The sequence below is a fragment of the Barbatula barbatula genome, assembly GCF_947034865.1.
Source record: "Barbatula barbatula genome assembly, chromosome: 18".
In the NCBI taxonomy this organism is placed as follows: Eukaryota; Metazoa; Chordata; class Actinopteri; order Cypriniformes; family Nemacheilidae; genus Barbatula; species Barbatula barbatula.
In genome coordinates, this window is record NC_136781.1 from 22,276,028 (window position 1) to 22,296,914 (window position 20,887).

The window sequence follows — 20,887 nt, forward strand, 5'->3', positions numbered from 1 at the left end:
GCCATTGGCAATACCGAGTCCTACCATTCGGCCTACACGGAGCCCCGGCAACGTTTCAAAGGATGATGAACATCGTGTTACGACCCCACCAGAACTATGCGGCAGCCTATATAGACGATGTGGTGGTACACTCTGAAAGCTGGGAGGAACACCTGGACCGACTCAGGAGGGTGTTCGACGAGCTACGTCGGGCTGGACTCACAGCCAACCCAAAGAAGTGCCACCTGGGTCTGACGGAAGCCAAGTACCTGGGGTACCAGATCGGTCGGGGACTCATCAAACCCCAGGAAAAGAAGGTAGAGGCCGTGCGGGCGGCGACCCGTCCGACAACAAAGACTCAGGTGCGTGCATTCCTAGGGTTGGCGGGCTACTATCGCTGTTTCATTCCTCATTTCTCCTCGATAGCCAGCCCCCTGACAGACCTGACGAAGAAAGGGCTACCGGAGACCCTGGAGTGGACGGACCAGGCAGAAACGGCATTCCAGACCCTCAAACAAGCCCTCACCTCGTCGCCGGTCTTATACGCCCCGGACTTCAGCAGCCCGTTCCTCCTCCAGACGGACGCCTCTGACACTGGCCTGGGGGCCGTCCTATCTCAGATCCAGGAAGGAGAAGAACACCCCGTCACCTACATAAGCCGAAAACTGACGCCGGCCGAGACCAGGTACGCCGCGGTGGAAAAAGAGGCCCTTGCCGTGAAGTGGGCAGTCTTGGAGCTGCGTTACTACCTGCTGGGCCGTAGTTTCACCCTGATCACAGACCATGCCCCCCTACAGTGGATGTCAAGAGCAAAGGACACCAACGCACGGGTGACCCGATGGTTCCTCGCGCTCCAGGACTTCCACTTCACGGTACGACATCGAGCCGGGACCTCGAACGGCAACGCGGACGGGCTGTCTCGAATGTGGTCCGGCTGGGCAGGTCTGTCAGGCAACATTCCCCTCCCACCCTTACTATCTCCCCGAGGTTCCCACAGAAGACGCCTGGATACCAGGTCGATGCTGGGGGGGGGGAGTGTGGCGGAGGGTACAGATTCAGGATCAGCATCACCTGGGAAATGGCCCGGCAGCTAATGCTGATCAACCACACCTGATGCCAATTAACTACAGGGCATATAAACTGCACACACACACTACTGAGGGAGGCTTGTTCTCCAAAGAACTAACACTCTTCTCTTCCCTCAGAGTCCAGTGAGTAACCCGAGGACGGAAAAACTGCACTATTGGCACGAGCACGGACTGGCAGCTTCCTAATCACAAGCACCCTGGGGTGTCACCATTGGATTGTGGTTTTTTTCTACACTGTCCTAATAAAATTCCCCTCCGGGGTTGTTTACATCTGCCGTCTTGTGTCCGTAGTGTCTCTTACCTTGCCACACTGCGCAGACACATCAAGAACACGAGCGCCAGGAAAACAATGAGTGCGCACCTAACCTTTAGTGGAGGAATCGCGTACATTCCGGACGATTGAGTCTTGATGATCACAGCGTTGCATTCGGTCTCTCAGAGGGCTGCAAAGCGGTTCCCGGTCGGGATCTCGAAGACCGGTGGCGGCAGCTGAGTCATCTCACCGGTCCTGGCTTGCGCCTTTCGCCGTTGGTGTGCCGGTGCAGGAGTGAAGTTCATTCGGGCTGATCGTGTTCTCGAAGCCTGGGCTCTGTGCAGAGAAACACGCGGAGTAGAAGTGGAAGTATTATAATCGCGATGAAAACTTACCCCGGATTTGCGAGCTTTAGCCCGGGATGTTTCCACCGCCGTTTTATGTTCTCGCAGCCGTGTCTGCTTCTCAAGTAAATCCTGGATCTGCTTCTCCACAGCCTCCAATTCCGACTGAAGTGCGAGCGTTTCTTTATCTGCACTCAAAGGTACAAACAGGTCTGAAGCATTAGCATTAGCCTTAGCCATTAGTGATGTAATAATGAGAACAGCGTGTTAAGCTGTATGCAGGCTGGTAATGCTAACAGCCTTAGGGCTAACAGAGAAGGATCCGATAAAAATAATTGATTAGTACGTTTAACAACGATTTTTGTTTATGATATACTTAAGGATAGGTGTTACCCTCGCTTAATAACAATTTAAGACACAATTCTTCAAGATATAACAAGAATAGACAATGTATTAGCTGTGAAAGAGCTCCCGCTCAAACCACACGCTCTCAGTAAACTCACAGCTCTAATATAAATTTGAATGTCTATTTATGTGATTTTTTGTTGAGCTCATTAGGTGGTACTTGGAACAACTCATTTTATTCAAGGTGGTACTAAAGTTTGAGAACTACGGGTATAGTGTGTATCTTACATTCCATTCTCACACCACGGTGTTCTGGAATACTTGATTCTGGTTGGCCAGTTGCAACATTCAAGGGTCAGTTTTAATGACCGCTCAGAACACAGTTGAGGAATACAACAATGCTGTGTCCCAATTCACATACGGAAACCTCCACAGAAACACAGGAGGAGGTAGGTATGAAACAAAACACTTTTATGATAGCAAACAAACCAGGAGAGTATAACATTTCCCAAAACATATTATCCAAATTACCCACAACTCACCGCGAGAGGGCGGAGTTTAGTGATGCTACAGTGAATTCAATCACATAATTGATGTTTCGCTAAATTAATCAATTCAAGTATACAGTAAACATTACATATGAAATAAAGAACAAATAAATGCTTAAATGCAAGAGCTGTATTTTGATGTTCGTGACAGTAAAGAATCACAGTGTCGTCTAGGCAACATTTCACGTTAGTGTGTCCCAGTGGGACGAAAACAGTACATACTTTAAGTGCATACCATAAGTAGATGTATTGGGACGCAGCACAAGTGATTCCTCTTAAGAAGTCAAGTATCACAAGAGCCATTAAAGCAAAGATTCAGTCACAATGTTTAGATAGTGTAAGCCAGCACACAGAGAATTTAAAAGAAGATATAGGCAAAAAGGTTTTCAGATGTTTTTGTGCAATTGAAGTAAAAAAATTAAGTATACACTGTGGTGTTAAAGCAAAACCTTATTTTATTGGAATGGACTTCCTTGCAGTCTGTCAAGCATTTCTCAGCTTCTGCACTTCTGTGATATTTGCTAATTGCTGCTGTTACTTTGGCTAGAATATGGATGGATAATATGCCGGCTGTGATTTTTACTGTGAAGTTTATGACATATTCTGCCCTGTGTGTGTCCTGTCATAAATATATGTCGCTGGAACCTTATTGACTCATTACAGCTTCATGACAACACCTGTGTGAAAGATCCAAGCACCTGAAGATATACAACCAGCCGGCCGACTACAGCCATGAAAACCGTCTGTGAAAGACTAACCGTTCCACACACTTACTGTTACAAGTGAATGTTGTCGAAACAGAATAGACGATCAATCTTCAGATCTCATTTACCTGTCTGGTCTACAAAGCGGGTCAAACATTCTCTTCTGTCCCACTTCATACTACTTTCACATTAACAACATCTTTCCATCAGTTGCTCGTCCCACTAGACTGTTTTCAAAAGCATAAATATTTGTATTTACCTTTCTTTTTGTTGATTGGGCATTTTCTTTGGATACATATATAGCAGGCATCATAGAGTGTTTGAGCAGTCAGAAATAACATTCTGATTACTCTGAAGGAATACTAAAGATGTCACGTACAGCCACAAGCCACAGATGAGAGTGTTCCAACAGAATCGCACGTTTAATAATATTGACAAAGTAATCAGGAGAATACACAAGACAATCCCAGACAACCCAGCGTTTGGGGTTGTCAAACAGAGTGAGTATACTGTATCCGCTGGTGATTTCGGGGGTCGCTGACCGGTGTGGGGATTGTAAACATGAAACGAGGAGGGAGCGAGGAGGATCGTGGGAAGTGAAGTCCAAGGGTAAACCTGGAAAGGACAGAGGGAAACAGTGACAAAAGAAAGATGTTATTGGATAGGTCATCAGTGGATTCTTCTGATCGTGATGGACTCTGAACAGCTTATGGTGTCTATCACAGGTCTGAGGTCAGCAGTCATAATTTTTCCTCCTGAACGATACCCTCCAGCCGGCACACTGTTGGATGTTAGTCAGACTTCAGCTCTTACATTTGCATTCGTGCCCACAGGAGCTCACAGCACATCAAGGTCACAATATGCAAACCACTCTTACAGCGTCTTCACTTTCATTTACATAATAAAAAAGCTTTTGCAGTGATGGAATAAGTTTGTTCTCCGTCATGCCTTGAGGCTCGAGGGTTTTCCAGGGTTATGAGGAGAACATTCAAACATTGTGATTTGTCATTTCACAATGGAGAAATACATTGATCAAGCCATCTGCTCACAGGATTCCTGTTGTGTTTTGTAGTTGAATGCTTTCATTAGAAGAATTGATCGTAGCCATCCGCTCCTTCCCCAGGACACGCTGTGTTTGTGCTGGATGGAGAGCCACTTCAATTCATTTCTGTTTATCTGTGACTGATGAATGATCTCATGAAGCTACTTTACACACTCCAAAAATGATTTTATGAAAACTTTCAGCAGTTCTACAAACGTTTTTGTGTAATTTATGTTGTTCTTTTTTAAGAAATGTATATGAATATTCACTCAAAATCAATATAAACCCTCTTAAAAGAGTCATGTGTGTGTGTTTATTCTGCAGTGGCTCTATTCTCATTCAGCATATGATTTGTGTAAAGCAGACGTGATGCTGTGTTGTCAGGTGTAGCTGGCAGAATCCTTATGTGGTTACTAATGAGGGGTTCTGGGCTATTGCTATGGCGTTGCTAAGGTGTCCTGTGATGCACTGGCTCCAGTCCCGGCTTCTTGTGTCTTAAATTCTGTTCCATGCAGCCATTATATCTTAACACATTGCTAAACTTCTGACATATGAAACGGACCACCCCAATTTACTCAGCTTCAAATACAATTGAAAATTGTGACATCTTCTTGAAACACCAGAGTTCATGATACAAATGGCCATGCAGACAAACATAAAACCCTGACAATAATAATAATTAAAAAATAAATAAACACGTGACTTTTGACAATGTACAGTGCCTTCAAACTATTATTATGTCGCAATTATGTCATCAGTACACTATGTGTGTTCTCTGGGGATGGAACCCATGATCTTTGCATTGCAGACACAATGAGCTCTTTAGAGCTTTTGAGAGATTGATGTTCTGAACTGCTTGTGTTGTGTATTTTGTGGGATTAAGAGCAGCGGCTGCTTTATAAGATTGTGCTCCTGTAGTTCAGCTGGTAAAGCATTGAAGGTTGTGGGGTCAATTCCTGACAGGTTACATGGAATTTGACACGAAAATTGAACTCCAGATTCTCCACACATTGCCATTGATCCAACTACACGATTCAAAAGAACACGTGTTTATAATATTCTTATTCAAGCAGGAGTTGTGTGTTGAGTTGTGAAAATGTTTTATTTATACATTTTATTTTATTCAATTTAATTCGATTTATATTTCACAATGTGCATTTTTCCAAAGCAGCTTTACAGGGGAAAATAAGAAAAAACGAAAAACACAAATAAGGTAAAACACAGTGCATGGTGTTAGTATAACAAGTAAAATGATTCTAGTAAATAATGTCTAATGTCAGCAGTCTCCCGGTCGTTTATGTATAATATTTTCATTAAGTGAATGCTTGGCTGAAGAGATGTGTCTTTAATCTAGATTTAAATGGGGCGAGTGTATCTGATCCTAGAATAATATCAGGAAGGTTATTCCAGAGTTTAGGTGCTACGTATGAGAAAGCTCGACCCCCTTTGGTGGATTTAGTTATTCTAGGTGTTATCCAGAGTTTTGAGATTTTATAGAGCGTGATGGCTTGTAGTGTGATAGATTAGATTAGATTCAACTGTATTGTCATTACACACATACAAGTACAGTGTAACGAAATGTACTTCAGGTCTAACCAGAAGTGTAATTAGCAAGTGCAGGATATACAGTTTGAATGCTCAGCAACAGAATAGATCCCGTACCAGACTGTGACACAGTTGGTCAGGATGCTCTCTATCGTGCAGCGATAGAAGTTCACTAGGATAGTTGAAGACAGTTGGTTCTTCTTCAGTGTCCTCAGAAAGAAGAGACGCTGGTGATCCTTCTTGACCAGGCATGAGGTGTTGGTGGTCCAGAACAGGTCCTCCGAAATATGAGTCCCCAGGAACTTAAAACTGAAAACACGTTCAACAACCAACCCATTCATGTGGATGAGGTCGTGTGTGCTTCCTTTCGCCTTCCTGAAGTCCACGATGATCTCCTTTGTCTTGGAGGTGTTAAGGAGCAGGTTGTTGTCTGAGCACTATGTGGCCAGGTGCCGGACCTCATCCCTGTATGCAGTCTCATCATTGTTGCTGATGAGACCAATCACCGTTGTATCGTCTGCAAACTTGTTTAGTAGCAGAAATAACTAAACAAGACTTCGCACTGAATGGGTGTGTGGAAGTGGTTTATATGGAGTGAGACTAACAGGGTGATGAGACACAGATTAATGTAATCAGTGATGATGAGTCCGGGAAGTGAGTTATGGGAGATGTAGTTTTGTGAGGGAATGATAAGTCTGATGTGGAGTGCACTACAGGTGCAGACCGTTACACAGGGTAACATGTGTTTTTCAGATGTTCCTTAAAGATAATCATCAGTATAACATATTTAGATGAACAGACAGTCTTACCTCAAAGTCCAGACCGCTCAAACAAACAGCACTGTGCCAATTCTTTAAATCCAATACAGATTGGACGTTTACATGTCTTACTGTGTTTCTAGTTGTATCTGCACATTTAACTGCATTATAAGTAAACATTTTTCACAATTAACACCCACTTTAGTTTTATTAGACAACGTATCAACTAGTCAATGTGATATAATGAACATCATCTCTGTTTGTAAACCTCTGATTGATCTATGACTCCAGAATAATTGCTATTCATGTTATTACACTTTAACATGACGAGCATTAAAAGTTCTCAATGACATATATTGGTATCATTGTTAACAAGATTCATTGACAGTTATGACTCATTTAATTACAGCCGTAATAACAATCACATGCAGATAGATCTGATTAAAACATCTCCTCGACTCGGTGTATATATTACAAATCCTCCGATCCACACCTCATTATATATGAGTGCCTGTTACCGAGCAATTCGACAGGTTGATTCTGTCTGGCTCCTCTCTTCAGAGTCACGTTTGAATGATTACACACTGACCCCAGTTCACAGCCACAACCCCCCACTAAAACACCACATATCAGACAGCTCATCACTGATATCAGTCACCTCAAAACCCTACCCAGCATTCCCTGCCACAATGCGGGCCACAATAAAGAACACGTGACTTTCCTCTGCAGATTCACTCTAACTGAGTCAATAGAATCCAACAAAGCTAAAATCCATCAGTTAGACTATACAACATGAATGGTGTGGTTAAAACAATGTGGGCTGGCATCATCATTATTTCTTTGTGCACTTAATGGGGCAGGAGAATGTCTTGTTAGTGGTGCTTGCAAACTAAGCATCACTACGTCTATTGCTCATGTGCACATGTGTAGAGTGAGGGACTTCACTGTTTTTAATATTCCATTTGTGATATGAACATTAGTGTTGCCTCAAATCATTCTGACTGATGATTAAGAATTTGCTTTTACAGAAAAAAAAACACTTACTGGAACACCCTAGTAACCACTTACTGTGGCACCTTAGCAACCACTCATTCATGACAGGAAGAGAGACGGAGACATTGAAAGGTGTAGATATGCAGTAATGTTTGATTGAAAACATTCTTAGGTACATGACACTGTCCTGCCAGGTTGTGTTTTAGAACTGGGGCCTGAAATGGAGATTAGAAAGCTTCTCTCTTTGTTCTTACAAGCACATCAAGTAAAGGTCATCTCCTCAAGGTTTGATCAGACTGTCAGTATTGTACATTTAAAAGGGCATGTGTTCTCTGCTGAGAGTCAGAAGCGACTATCTCATTCTCAATCTGTGCACTCCATTTGGATTCATAGTGGGCTCATTTGTTCTCCTGTAATCTCGTCCGTACTGATAGCCCACCCTGTTACATCCCGGCCTCCAACCACAGTGAATGAAATTTGACCTTTGATTCGGCTGTCTTTTCCGCTACCTGCCTACAGGGTTTGTCAATGAAAATGCTGAAAGAATATCATCTGAAAGAATAAATTTGCATCTTTTTTATGTGGTGCCTGTAAAGCATTCAGTAAAGCTCATTGCTGACAAATCTCAATATAAAAACCGTTCCAGCAAGCACAGATTTGGTCGCTAGTCCCAGCAGACACCGTGAAATGTGGTCTTATTTAGAGAGCGTTCCTGAGGCACACTGAGAACGCCGAGAGATTGTACGCACCGTGAAGAATGGCCCTCTGTAGAAATACACCAGTGTCTTCAAACAAATCAGTGAAACACCACTCTTATCTGTCCAGTGTTTTCATTCTTAATGATGCATTTACACGTTGTTGTGTTTGTTTCTCAGTTCATTGTTATTTAGGGGATGAAAACCCAAATTGTGTAATGCAACGGAAGCCCTCAGGAACAGTGAAGAGGAAGCAGCCGTTTGATATTCTAATCATCATTTCATTGATGAAACATTGAATGAAGTAAATTTTCAGTGCTGAAAGTCGATGTGTAAAGTGGGACACGGATGTGACCTTGAGAAGCAAGACTGAATATTTCTTTTTCTTTTAAAAAACTGCTCTTCTTTAATCATGTATGCTACAACATGAATGTCTGTATAAAATCCAGACATCAGATTTAAGAAAAAACAGTGCCATCCAGTGGCATCAGTTGAACAGTTTCTGAATAGAACAGAAAAAAAACACCATAACATTACACAGCACTGTTTATAAATTTAACATTATATAAAGACATTATGCAGGGTTTAATAAAAATATCTTTAATCATTAATAGAAAGCATCTAAACATGCCTTCCAACCCCTTCCAACATGTAAATATGTACAATTTAACTACAATACTACACATGTCTGCATTAATTACCATATTACACATCATCAGTTCATGAAGCCTGTCACAGTTGTACATTTATTGAAGGCAAACAGTATTTACATTTAGAGTAATACAACGTCAAAGTGATTGTAATGATGGTAAAGCTGTAGCGTGTGAGAAAAGCAAACGTTGATTCAGTCAGTCACGGCTCTTTGCTCAGCTTTAATGAGTTATGATAATGAGTTTACAGCTTAATGGGTCACTACGATCTAACCGCTGAAATAACTCTTACCTGCTGTTCTTTATCTCAATCAGGAATAAAGACTCCCTGTGAATTACACAATACGGTTTACTTATTTTTGTTTATATAGCACTTTTCACAATTTCCATTGTTGCAAGCCATCTTAAGGTACAAAAAGTAATACATGAATAAATAAAATAAAAGTACTAATGACATACATTGTCACTGTTTTGATTTTAAGATTGTCATTTAACATAAACCAGCTCACGTAAAAGTTGATGACATGCTTTTCATGATCTTGTAAACGTTGTTTTTCAATTACCATGATTTTCAAACAATGTGTATTTTCTAAGTTTTGCAATGTTACGTAATGACGTAGCAACAAATTTACCTGCCTTTAGCAATTTTTCCTGAAAATGAGTTAACAACAGTGTTTTCAGATGTTGACAACATGGTTTTCAGATGACATATTACAAGCTGAAGGTGTTATTGAGCATCCGTCAATAGTTAAGCAGTATTCTTGGTGGTTACGTATGGTGGTTTTCTGTCCAGTAAGTAACACATCAGTTTTGTCCGAGTTCAACTGTGACAAATCTAGCCTCAACATCCCGCTGGGCTAGCACACTGGCACACACATACACAGTAACAAGCATTACACTTACCTTACTCAGCCACTATTTCTCCTCCGGTATCCAAAATCCTGGACATTTCATACATGCACACTTTTTACTTTACAGAGAGGGGGAACATGTAACTCTGTGGTGAATAATCAAAGTATGTGTGATGTTACAGTTAATGGACAGTCAGTACAGAAACTTTTGGACACCGGTAGTTCTTTGTCTTTGCTGAAGCCATGCAATGTGTAAAATGTCAATTATGTGAATACCAGGGCTGTTCAATGCGTACATGGGGATATAAAGCAGTACCCCAATCTGAAGTAATTTTGGAAATATCTAATCAGATGTATTTTCTGAATGTCACGGTATTTGACAGCTTACCCGGAGAAATTATTTTGGGATTTGATCTCCCAGTACTGTGTGTTGTGTTGCAAACCTCCACCAAAGTCTCAGATTCTGTTTCTGCTACTGCCAATGTAAAAGTATCATATCCAGTTGTCACAAGGGCTCAACCTAAGGCAGGTCTTCAGCCTCTACCAGACTTAGAAAAGTCACGCCGTCAACGGCGTTTGGAGATGTGCCTGAGTACCCCAGTTTTCTGAGACTTCTATGAAAGGTCTAAGAGTTAATGGCAGGAGGATCCCTGAGAATATTTCCATTCCACAGAGAGATTTTGTGTTTTAAAATGACTTTTTGAGAAGGCTGAATGTGACAATATACCCAACCTGTGAGATGAAATGTATGTTGTGTTAAAGGGTGCTTTGTATCTGCAGTCAAATGATGCAACACGACTGTTTGTACCAACATGTTGGCGCCATATTGTGTTACACTTGGCACATACTGTACCCTAGGCTGGCCATTTAGAAAGCTCTCGCTTTCACTGGCCCACACTATACACAGTTGTACAAACATATTGCAACACCTGTGCCACAAGGCTTGGCTTGTTAACCAAGTGCCGTCTCAAACCCTCTAAGCGTATATACTGTGAATACAGTTATATATTTGTTTGCCATCCCCCAAAACACATAGGCTTACTCACTTAAAAGGCAACCCTTTATTCGGGAGGGGCAGAAAATGCAGGCCAAGCCCTTAAACCCAGATTCAGGTCTGCTGAGTTTAGCCAGGGATTGGGAAATGTGAGTTGATTTAAACCACAGACTTACTTAATAAGGATGCATTAACGGTGCCAGTGGGGCTAGAACAGCCTTAGCCAATGGGTTTGCGCGTATGGTCGTGTTGATTTTGTTACGGTGTTGTAATGTTGTGACATACGGGACCAGGGGCACTGAGCATGCATCTCAGTGTAGGCAGTCGTGGCCTAATGGCTAGAGAGTCCATCTCGTGACCAGAAGGCTGCCGGTTTGATTGGCTGAGTTGGATGGACACAGCATGGGCTGCCAGATGACCTTGCAACAATGCAACACACACCCAGGTCTGATCAACCTACGGTGGGCCTCCCTTGGCTGACGGTGTCTTGTGATAAAGGGCCGAAACACCCAATGAGGCTGAGGTGCACAACTGATGCATTTGTTCCATCAAAGAGTGCAGAACAGTAATTTACTCTCAGCCAGTCTTGTCTCATTGTTCCAAGGTTACTAGAGCTGGAAGGACACAGTCCAAGGTTACCAGAGCGAACAGACCTGACAAATGCTGTGATGATAGAGCTGGACAAAGGACGTGGCGACTCTACAAATTTATTAATGATAGTCTTAGTTTTTTTTATTCGCTTTGGTACTATTTTCACAAGTATGTGGTAAAACCTCACAACTGTTAGTACAAAACTCAAAGCAGATCATCAAAAAGTCTGTTTTTTCAAACATGTAATCACATGTTCAATTGACAAAGTACAATGCACAAAATGACACAATCACTTTTTCACCACACCTAATCAGTGTGTCATCAAAGAACTACCTTTCATATGAAGTAATTGTCTTTCAAAATGCAATGCCCACGATACTTTTGATATGCTTCTTATCTAAATTGGGTAAATACATTTGACCAACACTTAATCCAACTGATCTTAATGGTTAATCACTGAACCGTTTGGTAAACCTATAAATTTTCATTTCAGCAATAAACAGTATATCGATTTTGAGAACTACAGAATTAAAATGTGTTTTTGTAGGAACATAAACATTAACCACACATGATGAATACTCGTTATTGCTCATTGACTTCAGATAGGGGTAACCACAATTGGTCATTAGATATAAAAGTGGGGGTGTAAACACTGGCAATTTCTTTCAACATGGAGCAGGATAGACAACAAGGAATAGGAAGAGCTCGTGGACAAGGGATCCGTCAGAGAGGTGGGGATGGGCACCAACAGAGAGGTCAGAGAGGCGGGCATGGGCTCCAACAGAGAGGTCAAAGAGGTGGGCATGGGGCCCATCAAAGGGTTGGTCATGAGAGAGGGGGAGGCAGAACTGTTGTCTCTAATGAAGTCCGGGCCATCATCGTTGATCATGTGGTGAACCAAGGCCTTACTATGGCAGAAGCTGGCAGATTAGTTGATCCAAATCTAAAAAGATCAACTGTCAATTGTATCAACCTTTCGCCAAGAAAACCGGTAAGTGTGGAGGATGTATCATATTACATTCACAATAAATTGTATTGCATGTAAATTCATCCGACATGTTACAGTATTTATACAGTATGATCTATCAACAGTATACTATGTCCTATGCTTAGAATTGACAGAAAACCCCATAGTGGTGGCCGTGGCTGTGTGCTGACCGACCAGCAAGAGAGATGCAGGTAAACGAAAAAATGAAGAGAGGAAACTAGAAAAACAGTTAAGAAAGTGGACTCGATTTTCTCTCATAGCAACAGCTCTCACCAGCTTGGAAAAGAACAAAGACAGAGGAAGTGATTGTTTCAGATACTGTAGAAAGACAGGAAGTGCAGAAAGGAAGCAATGAGTGTAAGTCACCAGCATCGCCCCCGGAGAAGTACAACCCACTTTATCCAACCCTTAGTCAGCCCCCACCATACGCTCCACCAAATTCAACTCTCAGCAAACAACAGGTTATGGTTGAAGTAAAAGAGGGGATCCTAGATCCAGCCTTGGTCACACAGCGACATGACCACCATTGCTAGTAAGCTTCCACCTATTACATCAGGAGGTTCTAGGTGGTTGAGTAAACTAACCGCCTTGAGTCATGGCACCGTTTTGGCTTTGGGTGACATAAGGTGTCTGTTGGGTCAGATTTTGACAGCCTCTCAAATGGGTAGTTTTGAACTCGAAGCTCAAACCCTTCAAGCGCCAAATGACACACCCTTTTCAGGAGTGCGCACAAGCGTGGGCGTTGCACTTAGACGATTGTATCCATTGCTGCCCACCGTATACCAAAACATTAAGTTTCGCATAAAGCCAGGTGAGACGGGTGCTGCTTATTATTTCAGGTGCGCGGCTGAGTGGGAACAGATGGTGGAAGAAAATAGTTTGAACAACCCTATCACACGAGACATATTTAGAGCAGCAGTTATGGCAGGTGCCCCTAATGTCGTTAAACAAGTGATGGAAAATAACCCTGACATTCCAATTGCCAGCAACGAGGTATGGGAGAGACATTTAGTCCACCACACAGATAGGGCTGTAGAAAAAGCAGGCACGGAGGAACAAGAATTAGAGAAGGTAAAGACACAGCTGTTGAAATTGCAGTTAGAAAAGGCCAAAAATGAGGGTGGGACAAAAAAAGAGTAAGCAAATGCCACAGCAATCTCATCAACCACCCCCTTACACATATGAAGGCCCACCCTATGCAGAAGGTAATTTTGAGGGACCCTGGGAAGCACCCAAAAAGTACACACAAGCCAATGCAGCAGGGGGGAGGGGAAATAGACAAAGAGGTAATTGGAGGAGTAATACAAGGGGGAGGGGAACTTTTGGAGGAGGACAGCAACGCGGGGGAAATTGTTTCGTGTGTTGCAAAGCAGATCACTGGATGAGAAATTGTCCACAGACACAGGGTCAAAATGACGGTCCACCTGCGGGGGGATGGGGTCCCCGAGGAGGTGGTGCCGGTGGTCGCGGCAGGGAACCACAAACCCCATACAACCCGGGACAACACCCTCCACCACCCTCCAACCTCCAGGCGCCTATGCACCCAACATGGGGCTCGGGGGGGTGACGCGGGGGATTGTTGAAGGGGCCCTCAGAGAACTGACATGGGGGGAAGGGCTGAACCTCTCATGACTTTAATGGTAAACAACAAACCATTAAAAGCTCTGGTGGACACCGGAGCCACTTATTCGACTGTCACAGGCGGCATAAAACAATCTGATTTGAGTGACAAAACTGTGGCGGTCGTCGGGTTCTCTGGGGGGGGGGGGGTAGAAAACTGGCAAATGACAAAACCATTTATAGTAGAAGTGGCAAATCAATGCTTATCACACTCATTCCTTTTCTCCAGCAATGCTCCCATTCCTCTTTTGGGGAGAGATCTGTTGATAAAATTAGGGGCTAGTATTCTGTGTTCGGCAGAAGGGGCTACTTTTCCAGATGGTACAACTATTAACTGTTCCCTCTCAGGTAACACGACAGACAGCCAGTGGATGCTGACCTCATGTGGTGAAGAGGAGGCAGCTGACCTTTACTGGGTAAAACTAGATGATGGCCCACAGTGGGGCACAGCAATGGAATTGTATAATAATTACCGATCATGGATTTCCATGTTAGACATCTGTTTACCCCCAATAGACCCATTACATTGTACATTGTTTTATGACAGAAATGACATAACCAATTATGAAGAAATGTTTCAGGAAGTGGAGGGCGACAGATGGGTATTGGAGGGAGCAGGACTTTTCGTGAGTAAAGAAGGAGTGGCAGCTCCAGTGAAGCTGACAGAAGAGCAGTTTAAATGGTATGAGATGGCAGACACAGCAGCACCTCACATATCGTTAGCCTTACACCCAAGCCATGAAGCCAGGGAGCTAGGTAAAATTACAAAAATATTACTGGCCACCCAGGATTGGGAGCCCACAGAGAAAACAAATGTTAAATATTCACCTAAGAACAAAGCCTATTGGATAGGGGGTTAAACATGAGACACTGGAGTTCTAGAGCATGTGCAGGTTTCTAGATTCCATGGCAGAGAGCTGTCAGATAGTGAAGGGGCAGCAGACATCATAAAAATATATCTGAGGATCTTTGGTCCCAGGGACCAACAGATGTAGGTTTTTGTAATATGTCTCCAGTTTACTTTCAGCTGAAAACACTTGACCCCATCTGGATTCCACAGTACCGCAACAAACCTGAGGTGGACGAGGGTGTGGCCGCAACAGTAAAAGGTCTCCTAGAGAGAGTTGTTATTACACCATACAAGTCTAGGTGGAACACACCTATTTTTCCGGTGCCCAAACCAGGCACAAGCAAGTACAGGTTGGTGATTGTACATGATTTGAGAGCAATCAATGCTGTTGTGGCTACACCATCTTTGACAGTGCCTAACCCGTACACTGCACTTTCTGTGATAACACCTGAACACAATTGGTTTACATGTATTGACTTAGCTAATGCATTTTTCTGTATCCCTTTAGCGGAGGAATGCAAGGCTTGCATGGCTTTCACTTACAGGGGTTGTCAATACTCTTATAACAGGTTACCCCAGGGGTTTGTTTTATCCCCAGGATAAGGAAGTGGCTTCAAGGTAAGCAAGGAAAAGCTGCAATTGTGCAGACCTTGTGTCACATTTCTAGGTCGCATGATCACCACACAAGGCTCCACGTTAACTGCAGCCCACAGACGAGGAATTTTGAGTCATCCAAAACCAACCACGGTTAAGGAGATGTTGTCATTCCTAGGACTCACAGGGTACAGTAGACACTATATTCCAATGTATGTTTCACTAACAGCCCCTTTGAGAGATCTTGTAAAACAGCAGGGTGTGAAGAATCTGAGAGCAGATATGGAATGGACACAGGAAGCTGAATGGACGTTCATTGACCTAAAACAACAATTGGCACATGCAGCTAATCTGAGCTGTGCTGATTACAGATTACCGTTTTATTTAGACGTTTCTGAGACAGGTTCCAGTGCACATGGTATACTTTACCAGAAAGACCAAGGGGGTAGAAAAGTGTTGATGTACGTTAGCATGTTGTTAGACAGTGTTGAGCAAAGACAGCCTCGATGCAGTAGATTCATCGCAGGATTGGCAAACATAGTGAAGAAAACCTCTCACATTGTCATGGGCCACCACCTTGTTTATTTAACCACCCACTCAATCGCATCTTTCGTTAATTCTGAGTCATTCACATTTTCCCCTTTGCGCCAGCGACGCATCGCAGCAATTTTGCTCGCTGACCATATTGTGTACACACACGATGGCATCAACATGGCTGATTTATTAGAAGACGGTGAACCGCATGATTACGCCCTAATCACAGAGAGGGCTTCGATGGTCAGACCATGTCTGTGTGCGAAACCCCTGGTTGGCCCTGAACCAGTGATGACCTTGTTCACAGATGGATGCTGCTTCAGGGCAGAGGATGGACGTTTGAAAGCAGCATATGCAGTAGTAGAGCAGGTAGGGGACGCTATGGTTACAAGGGATGCAGCAAGGTTAGAAGGAAAGCAGTCAGCACAGAGAGCAGAAATGGTAGCAGTGATCAAAGCCTTGCATCATGCTGGTGAGCACCGTGTAAACATCTATACTGACTGCAGCTGTACAGCTGTACATGTTGAAATGCCCTCATGGCAACGATGTGGCTTTATCACATCCTCTGGTCGACCAATTACACATGCATGTGAAGCCAGAGACCTTTTAGAGGCTCTGATGATCCCCACGGAGGTGGCAGTGATTAGATGCACTGATCATTCTAAGGTGGATAGTCCTTTGAGCAGAGGCAATGATGCAGCAGACTTGGCGGCAAAGGCTGCTGCTGGTTATGTGCCCTCGTAGATGCTCTGTAGATCAGAAAGAACATCGACCGATCTATTGCCCAGGTTCACAAGAGAATACCTTTGTAAAGAGCATCAGCGCTGTACCCCTGAAGAAATCTCAGTGTGGGCACAGCGCGGAGCCGTCCGCGCCTCTGATGGACTTTGGCAAGCTCCGGATGTACGTCCAGCGCTTCCCGCGAGTCTGTGTTATTCTATCATGGTAGAAGCTCATGGAGTAAGCCATGTAGGAGACAAACAGATGATGAGAGCTCTTGAGCACTGGTGGCATCCTTTCTTAAGAGCTATGGTCACCGCACATGTGAGTACATGTGAGATTTTCCAGGAACATAACGTAAAACCCACGATTAAGCCAATAAGAGGTTCGTTTCCTTTGACCGGTGGTCCAGGAGATGAGATTGTGATTGACTTCACAGACATGATCACCAAGGTGCACGTGAAACGGTATGTTCTGGTAATTGTTGACTATTTCACTGGATGGCCTGAAGCTTATCCTGTCGGAAGAGAAGGCCGTACGGCAGTGATTAAGTGTTTAATAAATCATTATATACCACATTATGGGTTCCCCGCCATATAAGATCAGACAACGACAGTCACTTCAAAAACGAGCATTTGAGAGTTGTTGAACATGCCCTAGGCCTGACACATGCGTTCGGTGCCGTTTGGCATCCAGCCAGCCAAGGTAAAGTCGAACGAATGAACCTGACCCTGAAACTCAAATTGGCTAAAATCTGTGCACAGACTTGCCAGGTGAATCCAGCCACGACTGAAGACCCCCATCCAGCAACAGCACCCTGGGTGAGGCTCAGGGCGTTCAGGAGGAAGTGGAATGAGCCCAGGTGGTCACAACCTTCCAGGGTGACAGCGAGGACATCATACTGTGTTAAATTACAGGGAAAGGGTGACACTTGGTTTCATTTAACCTCATGTGTAGCTTGCGAGCCCCCGTCTAGGGATCTTGCTGAGACACGTGTGGACCTGAGGAATCAGGTCCAAGAGAGGGGAAGTGCGGGTGGAGAACCAGAGGCTGAAGAAGCCACAGGTGAAAACACAACACCACCAGTCCAATAACAACTGCAAAAAATGTTGAGAATAAAGTGACAGGGATATCAACACCCCGGCTAGGGTTTGGTCTGGACAAATTGGACTTTGAGCGAGTACAACGAATTTTAAGTGAAGTGTTCACGGATGTGGAAATATGTATAACCATTATTCTTTTTAATCAATATTCATTATTGCTATTGTGATTTTTCATATTTTTCATATTCATTTTTGCTATTGTGTTTTTCATATTGTCATATTCATTAACATATAACCATTTATTCCTTACAATTAAGTACATTTTGTGTGATTTTAACCATATATATTCTCTTAATCGCATATTTTCATTAAGTATACTGTGTGTTTAACCATTTTAATTTTCAAGAGTGTGTTTATTGTTCCTTTTAAAGTACTAGAGAGGGTAACGAGATGAAGCTGTGGGAAAAATGCAAGCTGTCGGGGATCCTATTAACAATTTCAGGAGTCATAGTGGGAATAATTTTTAGCCTAACTGAGGGTCAGGAAAGCAACAACACCACATCGAAACCGAGACACAACAGAGCCATAGCCGATACGAGGTTACCATGTGAACAACTCGTAGTTAACTATGTTTGGGGCAAGACCACATCATTTACTTTCGACCTATGCGCTGTCATAAATTGTGGGGGGAAAATAGCTCATGGAGGGGTTACGACGTATATGTATGCATGGACTGGAATATGGACAGGGTTTGTAAGGCGCACCAGTCTAGGCGAACCCTTATGAGTGAATGGTGTCCGGCATTGAATAAGGTAATAGCATATACCGGTGGTTAGACCCTGAAAGAACCCAGCCTTTGGACGCGTACCTCTGCAAAATTTGATTTAAAAATACAAAGAGATTACAGTGCAAGCAAAAAAACAATCACCCTTTCAATATCCACCAGAACGGGATCAACCAATTATACAGGGGAATTTTTCCTTATAATGGGGGTGAACGTGCAAGGAACGGATAGAAAAACAGTAATTTGTTGTGAAGAGCTCACCTGAGGAGGAAAGAAATGAGACAGTAGCTGAGCCATTATCGGTACAACAAAAGAGTGGAGTAGTAGAAATAGATTACACCATGTTAAAACCAGAAGATATGATAGAAAGAGCCACAGGATATGGAGAAAATAATTTGTGGCTGGAATGGATAATTACCACAGCCAGAGAACAGAGGTTAGATGATTGTGTAGGATGTGCTAATGCAAGACCCCATTTATATACTGAACCAGCACCATTGTACAAAAACGATACATGGGGTTATAAGTGTATGCTGGCACTAACAAGGATGGCCAGTCCAAAAAAATTTAGTACACTAGCAGCAATATTCCCACCAATAACAAACCTTTCGAAGACAGGTCCATTTACACCACAGAAAGCAAATTATATATGTTATGATATTTAATGTCAATCACCAACCAGCAACTTGGGGGAGATAAACAAGGAGTGGTGTGATCAGATAATAGAAGATAATGGGACAAAAATAGGAACCTGGGCTAGAGCGGGATTGTATTATTATTGTGGAGATCGAAGATTGTTTACTAGGATACCTGAGGAAGCAAAGGGAGTGTGTGCTATGGTAAGACTGGGAGCCCCGATAACCCTGATAGGTGACAGAGCAGTCAGAACAGAAACCGTGAATTCAGCAACATTGACTAGAAGACGTAGGAGACACATCCTCAAAAAGAGAGCAATAGGTTAAAGTGTAGATTTGTCATTGAATAGTCCCACGTATATCGACGCGATAAGAGTCCCAAGAGGAGTACCAGATAAATATAAACTAGCAAACCAAGTGGCAGCAGGTTTTGAGAATATACCAATAATAGCTGATCTTTTTCCAGTCACCCCAAACAAGAATGTAGATAGGATTAATTATGTGCATTATAATGTGATGAGATTAGCAAATATGACAAGGGATGCCGTTGATGGTTTAGCAGAGCAACTAACGCCAACTTCCCTGATGGCCATCCAGAACCGTATGGCTCTGGACATGCTGTTGGAAGAGACGGGAGGAGTATGTGTTATGTTTGGTGATCTTTGTTGTACTTACATCCCTAATAATACGGCCCCAGACGGATCAGTGACGAGGGCATTGAAAGGTTTGAAAGCTTTGTCTGTTGAAATGAAGGAACACTCGGGAGTGGACAATCCAATCGGGAAGGCGTTGGGGAAATGGAAAGCATTAGTGATGTCAATTGTAGGGTCCATAGGAGTATTTTTGGCAATCACAATCACCTGCGGTTGTTGTTGTATTCCGTGTATTAGATCATTGTGTAACAGGTTCATTGTAACAGCCATAGAGAAAAAAGAAGGCCCCGACCCAGTACATTATGCCTTTGTTGTCCAGTGAGTTAGAAGGAGAGGAAAATTATGTGTGACCTCTTTCGAGGTCAAGAGAGGGAATTGTGGGAATTAAGATCAGTCGATATAGAAATGGATTTAGTTTTAAACAAATGTATTTTCCCACGTGACATGATTAAAGTTTAATGGATAAGTTTTAATCATATAATCTTTGTTTTATCCATATTGTGTGCTGTATAACCATTTAAATTTTGTCTAATTACATGGACACAGAAGTCAATTCAACTTGCAAACAAAGGCTGGTGTCAGAAGATTTCCGACCAGATGCTCTTGCAGAGAACGGAACGTGGTTACCAAGAGTCCAACAGGACCTGATTGGTTGCTCAGGGAATTACGACCCGGAGGCGGAGGGGGAGCAGAATATATAACATATTCTGTTTTCTGTATATAATGTGTGTGTGAAACTTCCTTTGTGTTGTTGACTGGACTCGTATGGAGACGGCAACAAACCATCGATGTGAAGACCTTTTAAATCTGATGAATAAACTCTATTACTTTTAAAACAGTTTGTTCCCCACATCCTTCCAAATTTTGAACACGCAGGACTAGCAAAGATCATTTAGTCCCACATTAACAACGATTTTTTTATGTGATATACTTAAGTATAAGTTTATGAATAACAGTTTAAAACACAAGTCTTTAAGATATAACAAGAATAGTCTATGTATTAGATTTGAAAGAGCTCCAGCTCCAGCTCAAACCACGCACTCTCAGCAAACAGGAAGTGGCATCAAACCTTCAGAAAGGAGTTTT